Source organism: Pelophylax lessonae (assembly GCF_965119305.1).
Source record: "Pelophylax lessonae genome assembly, chromosome: 11".
Classification (NCBI taxonomy): Eukaryota; Metazoa; Chordata; class Amphibia; order Anura; family Ranidae; genus Pelophylax; species Pelophylax lessonae.
In genome coordinates, this window is record NC_138778.1 from 159,501,783 (window position 1) to 159,509,545 (window position 7,763).

The following is a 7,763-nucleotide window of genomic DNA, read 5'->3' on the forward strand; positions in this document are numbered from 1 at the left end:
AGAAGACTTAATTCTTCCATACAAGTGGCAGTATGGGTAAAAGCAGTGTGTCTGCTTCCACAAGTAATCTGGTGAGGCCAAGTGAGAGCTAACCTTACCTACTGTGAATAGTTCATTTGGAATATCCCACTATTCCCTTCTCCCATCCAAGTTCCACAATAAATGTTAAACCAAATACCCTGGACTAGTGGACTGTTTATTGAGTAACGAGCAAATGTGAAAAAACCCCAGCAAATGTCTGCAGGTAATCAGAGGGAGGCCTAAGAAGTCAACATGCAGCAAGCCCTATGGGGACAGTGCTACAGTTATATTACAGCGTTATTCCAAAATGGAGTAAATTCATTATTTTCCTCAAAATTCTACAAACAATACCCCATAATAACAACATTTTATTGAAATCTTTGCAAATTTATTAAAAATAAAAAAAATCACTTGTACATAAATATTTACGGCCTTTGCCATGACACTCAAAATTGAGCTTAGATGCATCTGTTTCCACTGATCAATCTTGAGATGTTTCTACAACTTGATTGGAGTCAACCTGTGGTAAATTCAGTTGATTGGGCATGATTTGGAAAGACACACGTGTCTATAAAAGGTCCCACAGTTAACAGTGTGTGTCAGAGCACAAACCAAGCCATGAGGTCCAAATAATTGTCTGTAGACCTCCTAAACAGAATTGGAGCGAGGCACAGATATGGAGAAGGGTACAGAAACATTTCTGCAGCATTGAAGGTCCCAAGGAGCACAGTGGCCTCCATCACATGTGAATGGGAAAATTTTGGAACCACCAGGACTCTTCCTAGAGCGGGCAGCCTGGTCAAATTGAGAAATCAGGGGACAAGAGCATTATTCAGGGAGGTGACCAAAAACCCGATGGTCACTCTGACAGAGTTCCAGCTTTTCTCTGTGGAGAGAGGAGAACCTTCCAAAAGAACAACCATCTCTGCAGCACTCCACCAATAAGGCCTGTATGGTAGAGTGGCCAGGTGGAAGCCACTCCTCAGTAAAAGGTACATGACAGCCCGCCTGGAGTTTGCCAAAAGGCACCTGAAGGATTCTCAGACCATGAGAAACAAAATTCTCTGATCTGTTGAAACAAGGATTGAACTCTTTGGCCTAAATGGCAAGCTTCATGTCTGGAGGAAACCAGGCACCGCTCATCACCTAGCCAATACCATTCCTACAGTGAAGCATGGTGGTGGCAGCATCATGCTGTGAGGATGTTTTTCAGCTGCTAAAACTGGAAGACAGGTCAAGGGATAGATGAATGCAGCAATGTACAGAGAAATCCTTGATGAAAACCTGCTCCAGAGTGCTCTGGACCTCAAACTGGGGGGAAGGTTCATCTTCCAACAGGACAATGACCCTAAGCACACAGCCAAGATGGCAAGTGTATTGCTTACAGCATCATTGTGTCACTTCTGGTCCGAGACCATGGAGCGCATTTGCGGTCCCGTACCTCCTGATTTTTATGCTGAACATTATTTTAAACAATGTAAGTGCATTTTAACAGAAGTTTCATAATAAATGGTTAAAACAGATTTACACTATGGGGCTTGCCTGCTGTTGTCTCTGCATGTGAGAGATTTGGATGGACATAGTTTCATAGCACGTCACTTTTTTCCTGTATTTTTTTACGGATACTAAGGAAATTTTTTTGGACATGGCACTTGCCACTTTACTGCATTTTTACCTTCTTTTGCGCAGAGATATATTTTGATTGACTGCACAGCTTATGATTTTTTTTATTTCTACTTGTGCAGAGACATATTTTGAATGCTTGCACAGTTTATGGTCCTTGGATTAATTATTTAAGAATTTGTAATATGTATATTTATTTATACTTTGCTCAAATTTCACTTTATACCTTTGTCACTTCACAAACACACCAACTTTAGGTGTATTGAAAGGGGCACACACTAAAAACAAGTAGCGCCACACCCACTTCACGAACCTCATTTTGCTCACTTTGTTGGCTCATGTCTCAAGTAATACTGATTCTTTAATGCCCCCGTAAGGACTGCCAGTTATTCACTCTACCCCCCTGAGTTACCAGCACATTGTAGTCATGACAGAAACAACTTCTTAATTCCTCCATACTGCTCACTCCAATAATCAGTCCAGGGGTATTTGGTTGTTTTGTGGTTTATTGTAAATTGGGAATAGGAGAAGGAAACAGTGGGATTTAACTATAAACAATGTTGAGGACTCCTATCTTCTGATACAGCCAGGCTGTTGATTCACCCTGCAACTTTGGATGACTTTGGATTGAGTCTCCTTTCCTCATACGACTCGGTGAACAAACAAATTATCTTCAGGACACTCTCCCCAGTATCCTCTTTCTCTGCTGACACCTGTCCAGTGACTATCCGACAAGCAGGGGTGGCCCTCCTCTGGTTAGACCCCTTGACACAAGTCCCTGTACTCACGATACTGCAGTCCTAGGGTCTCCAGTGTCTCCCCTCTCAATCAGCTCTCCTGGACCTCCTGTGACCGCATGATACCTCTACAGAGGAGGCAGCTGCCCCCCTCCCTCCGGGACTCTGCTCTCCAGCCAAAGACCCCACAACACATGTGCTCCTGGATTTTATACAGTATCCCAGAATGCACCGAGGCGACTTTCCCTCTTCCAATCACCAGGACTGTTTTAATAGCCTATGCACCCATTCGTCAGGTTTCCTCCCACAGTCCAACATGCCTCCCTATTGGACCAGCGTGAAACACTCTTCTGACTGAATGAATCACATACTGAGCAGACCTCACTAATAGATCCTGCACCCTGATAGGCAGAGAGCAATATAGATTTACCTGCAGCTCCTCTGGTAAGCAGACAGAGCTCAAAACTATACTCTCTCACTAGCACCTACCTAGGAGGGTGCTACATATTATAAAGATTATATCCTTATTCATTATTTTTCAGCTGATGCACTTTCACTTAATAGGGTGTAACATATTACCAAGGCTCAGTTTACATATATGCGAATTGGATGCAGTAAACAGGCCAGGGTCAGTTAACGTGGAAGGTAGAGTCATGGTCAATTGAGGCAGCAAGCAAATGATCTGCACAAGTATTCGAAACGGGGATATGGCAGGCTGTTAAAAACAAGGGGAACTAATAACTTAGGGATGTGTAATAACTTCTGAAGCATTCTCTGATGCATAGGCCCGGTTAGGAGGGACATTGGGGACAATGATAATTGGTGTCTCTTCTACCTCCCCCTCTGCTGCATACACAACATTTTTTGGGGTGCCTTCTTTCTGATTCTGTGGGTGGAATGTTTTCTGGAAAATGTTGCTCATGAAGTCGACCGACACAATCACAGCAAATGCTTCCTAGGGGGATCCTTGCTGGTAGATCAGGGCAGTGCCAATTTCTTCAATAAATTTTAAGGAAGGTGCTAGGTCTTTCTGGTAATTTTGAATAGATGGCGTACACACTGTACATCGCCATATGAAAAGGTAAATGGCAACTTTTTTTTACACCAGTATAGGGACTTTCTAATTGATAAATAGGGCTGTAGCATCTGTTCATTTAAATCCACCCCACCCAATGAACAGATTATAATTGTGGACACATTCAGGCTTTCTAATTGGACCATGTCTTCCATGATTCTCCACCAAGGTGTCATTGTGGATAGTGGACAGGATGTAGACATCTCTCTTACCCCTCTACTTTATGGCCAACACTTCCTCTGTCCTCGGACATGCTGATTACCTCCTTTGTAGCCTTGTTGTCACAAAATTTTGTGGCAAGCCGTTCCTGTTTTTTTCTGGTATTTGCTGCAATGTAAAGTAGTGGGTGTACAGCTTGTATAAAAGTGTAAATAGGCTGTCCCCTCAAAATAACTCAACATACAGTCATTAATGTCTAAACCGCTGGCAAGTAAGTAAAAATGTCCAAAGTGAGCTCAATTAGCCATTTACCGATGTCATGTGACTCATTAGTGTTACAAGGTCTCAGGTGTGAATGGGGAGCAGGTGTGTTAAATTTGGTGGTATTGCTCTCACCCTTTCATACTGGTCACTGGAAGTTCAACATGTCACCTAATGGCAAAGAACTCTGAGGATCTGAAAAATTTGATTTTTGACTTACCGTAAAATCCATTTCTCTGATGTTCATTGACGGACACAGATCCTGGTCTTCCTAACCATAGGTTTATACTACCCCCTACAGGAGTAGGACACTAGGCAGAAAAAAAGTCTGGCTACGCCTATGGGCAGTCCCAAGGGGTATAATCTCTCTCTCTGCTATGGTTCTCAGTTTTGTTACAAGCAGTGTCAGAAGAATTACAACTCCATAGAGGGGTGAATGCTGTGTCCATCAATGAACATCAGAGAAATGGATTTTATGGTAAGTGAAAAATCACATTTTCTCTTTTGTTCATTGAAAGACATAGCTCCTGATCCTCTTAACCATTAGGACGTTCCAAAGCAGTGTTAAACATGAGGGGCGGGAACAGCAAAAAAAATTCCCAAGGCTAACTATATCCAGCCAGATGAACAGGAACTCAACCAAAACAACCTTGCGGCCAAAGGAAACAGCTGCAGATGCCAACACATCCACTTCCTAGAACTTTGTGAAAGTGTAAAAGTGTGCACCGATGACCAGGAGGCCGCCTTGCAAACCCACGTCACTGACTACTGATGAAGGAAAGCCCAGGAGGCACCGAGCACCCGAGAAAAATGCAACTCGACAGGGAAAGAAGGAACCTGACCCTGGATGGAATTGACCTGAACAACCATCTGGAAATGGTCGCAGAGGAAATGGACAATCCTCTCCGAGGCCCATACGTGAGCACAAATAGTGAGTCTGACTCTCTAAAAGACTCCGTAGCTGCCAGGTACACCCTAATTGCCCCGTCAACATCCAGGGCATACAAAGCAATTTCCTTCAGATGTGTTGGCCTGGGACATCGAGAAGACAACACAATGTCTTCATTCAAATGAATATCAGAGACAACCTGAGGAAGGAATGATGGACAGGGGCACCTAATCACTGTGAACCACCAGTAAGGTGAACGACAGGATAACACCGCCAATTTTCACATCCTGCCTGAAGAGGTGAAAGCCACCAAAAAGGGCACTTTCTGGGACAGCGTAACCAGGGGAATCTCCCAAAGATTCTCAAAAAGAGGCTTCTGGAGAACTGACAGCACCAAATCGAGGTCCCAAAGCGGCAACAGAGACCGCACTGGAGGTGTCAAATGCCTAACTCCCTGAAGAAAAATACGCACCAGAGAATATGTGGCCAAGGCCCCTTGAAATAAGACCGCTAAGGCCGACACCTGAACCTTGAACCCATTGAAGGAAGGTAAAGATCTGAGCCACCAAACAAAACAAGGATGAACCCCAAGAGACTCACACCATGCAATGTACATCTTCCACGTACGACAGTAGATCTTCCTAAGAGTAGGTTTCCTAGCTTTTAACAGCGTTGGAAACACCAACTCACAACTGTAAAGCAGGATGGAAGATTGGGACAGCAGATCCTCCCTGGGACGGAGCTCCAAAGGAACGTTGGCGACCAGCCGCACCAAATTGGCGTACCAAGTCTGGCGAGGCCAGTCTGGGGCCACAAAGATGACCGGAATCCCTTCTGCCTCGATCCTGGATAGAATTTGTGGCAGAAGCTTGAGAGGAGGGAAGACGTAAATCAGACGATACTGACCCCACAAGGCCCCCAGCTCATCTGTGGCCTCCACCAGAGAATCCCGTGACTGAGCCACAAACCTCTGCACCATTCTGTTGAGCCAGGGAGCCAACAGATCCACCTCGGGGATGCCCTACTGGAGACACAACTGATGAAATATCTGTGAATGAAGGGACCACTCTCGCTTGTCCAACGCCTGCCAACTGAGGTAATCTGCCCCGCCAATCTTCCACCCGGGAAGGTCTACGGAATGAACCGTTCTGCCCAAATTAGAATGCCGGCTACCTCCAGAGCCGCCAGGACACATCTTGTGCCCCCCCCCCAGTGACTGACCTATGCCACGGCCAAGGAATTGTCTGATTGAATACGCACTAGACATCCCTGAAGACGATCTGTGTTCCAGGCACAATCTGATCGCGTTCCAAGACTTATCAGTAGCCTGGACTCTTCCAGTGTCCAGATCCCCTGAGTAGAATAGTAGTGGTCAGGTAGGTCAGTGTAGGTGTCGGTATAGTGATCAGGTCGGTTAGTGCAGGAATCAGGTAAGTTAGTGTAGGAATAAGGTAGGTCTGTGTAGGTGTCAGTGTAGTGGTCAGGTAGGTTAGTGTAGGAAAAAGGTAGGTCTCTGTAGTGGCCAGTGTAGGTGTCAGAATCGTAATCTAGTAGGTCAGTGTAGTGGTCAGTATAGGAATCAGGCAGGTCAGTGTCAGTATGGTAATCAGGTAGGTCAGTGCAGTGGTCTGTGTATTGGTCAGGTAGGTCTGTCTAGTGGTCAGTATAGTAATCAGGTAGGTTAATGTAGGAATCAGGTAGGTTAGTGTAGATGTCAGTATAGTAATCAGGTAGGTCAGTGGAGTGGTCTGTGTAGTGGTCAGTGTAGGAATAAGGTAGGTCTCTGTAGTGGTCAGGTAGGTTAGTGTAGGTGTCATAGTGATCAGGTAGGTTAGTCTAGGAATCAGATAGGTCTGTGTAGTGTTTAGGTAGGTCAGTATAGTAATCAGGTAGGTCTGTGTAGGGGGCGCAAAGTCGCAAACTACTTACCTTGGCATAAAAAGCACAGAGAAAGAGTCCATCTACACATTGATACAGTCACCTATACCATCCAATATGTCTATGCTCTGAATTTCCCCTGAGGAAAAAATCAATATAGATTTTGAAACATGTCGGGATGTCTATATATTGAGGTTTGGTCAGTTCTCCCACTTCAGGAGACTGACTACATGCCTTAGACCATGAGCAGAATCTGTAACAGTTTGGTATTGTGCTATATATCGTGTCTTGATATTATGTGATGTTTATTGGATAATACGTGCACTGATATACAGATATTTTTTTATCTTTTGGTAAATAGTTTTTACTCCATTATACTCTCTTTAATACTTTTTTTTCACCTATTGGAGGGTCATGTCCATTTAAATCCCTGAGGGACTCTTTTTGCTTTGTGTTTTTATGCCGGTTATTTGGGGAGGTGACTGTATGCCGCCTTTAGTCGCACACACCTATCCAGTTTTCATATTTCAAATTACTTACCTTGCCCCGGGCGCTGACAACCCATGCTACGCCACTGTCCAAGAAGGAAGCCTCTTCTAAAGATGATGCACAAGAAAGCCCACAAACAGTGTGCTGCAGACAAGCAGATTAAGGACATGGATTACTGGAACCATGTCCTGTGGTCTGAAGAGACCAAGATAAACTTATTTGGTTCGGATGGTGTCAAGCGTGCGTGGTGGCAAACAGGTGAGGAGTACAAACACAAGTGTGTCTTGCCTACAGTCAAGCATGGTGGTGGGAGTGTCATGGTCTGGGGCTGCATGAGTGCTGCCAGCACTGGGGAGCTAAAGTTCACTAAGGGAACCATGAATGCCAACATGTACTGTGACATACTGAAGCAGAGCATGATCCCCTCCCTTTGGAGACTGGGCTGCAGGGCAGTATTCCAACATAATAATGACCCCAAACACATCTCCAAGACGAGCACTGCCTTGCTAAAGAAGCTGAGGTAAAGGGGATGGCCTGGCCAAGCATGTTTCCAGACCTAAACCCTAATGAGCATCTGTGGGGTATCCTCAAAGGGAAGGTGGAGGAGCGCAAGGTCTCTAACATCCACCAG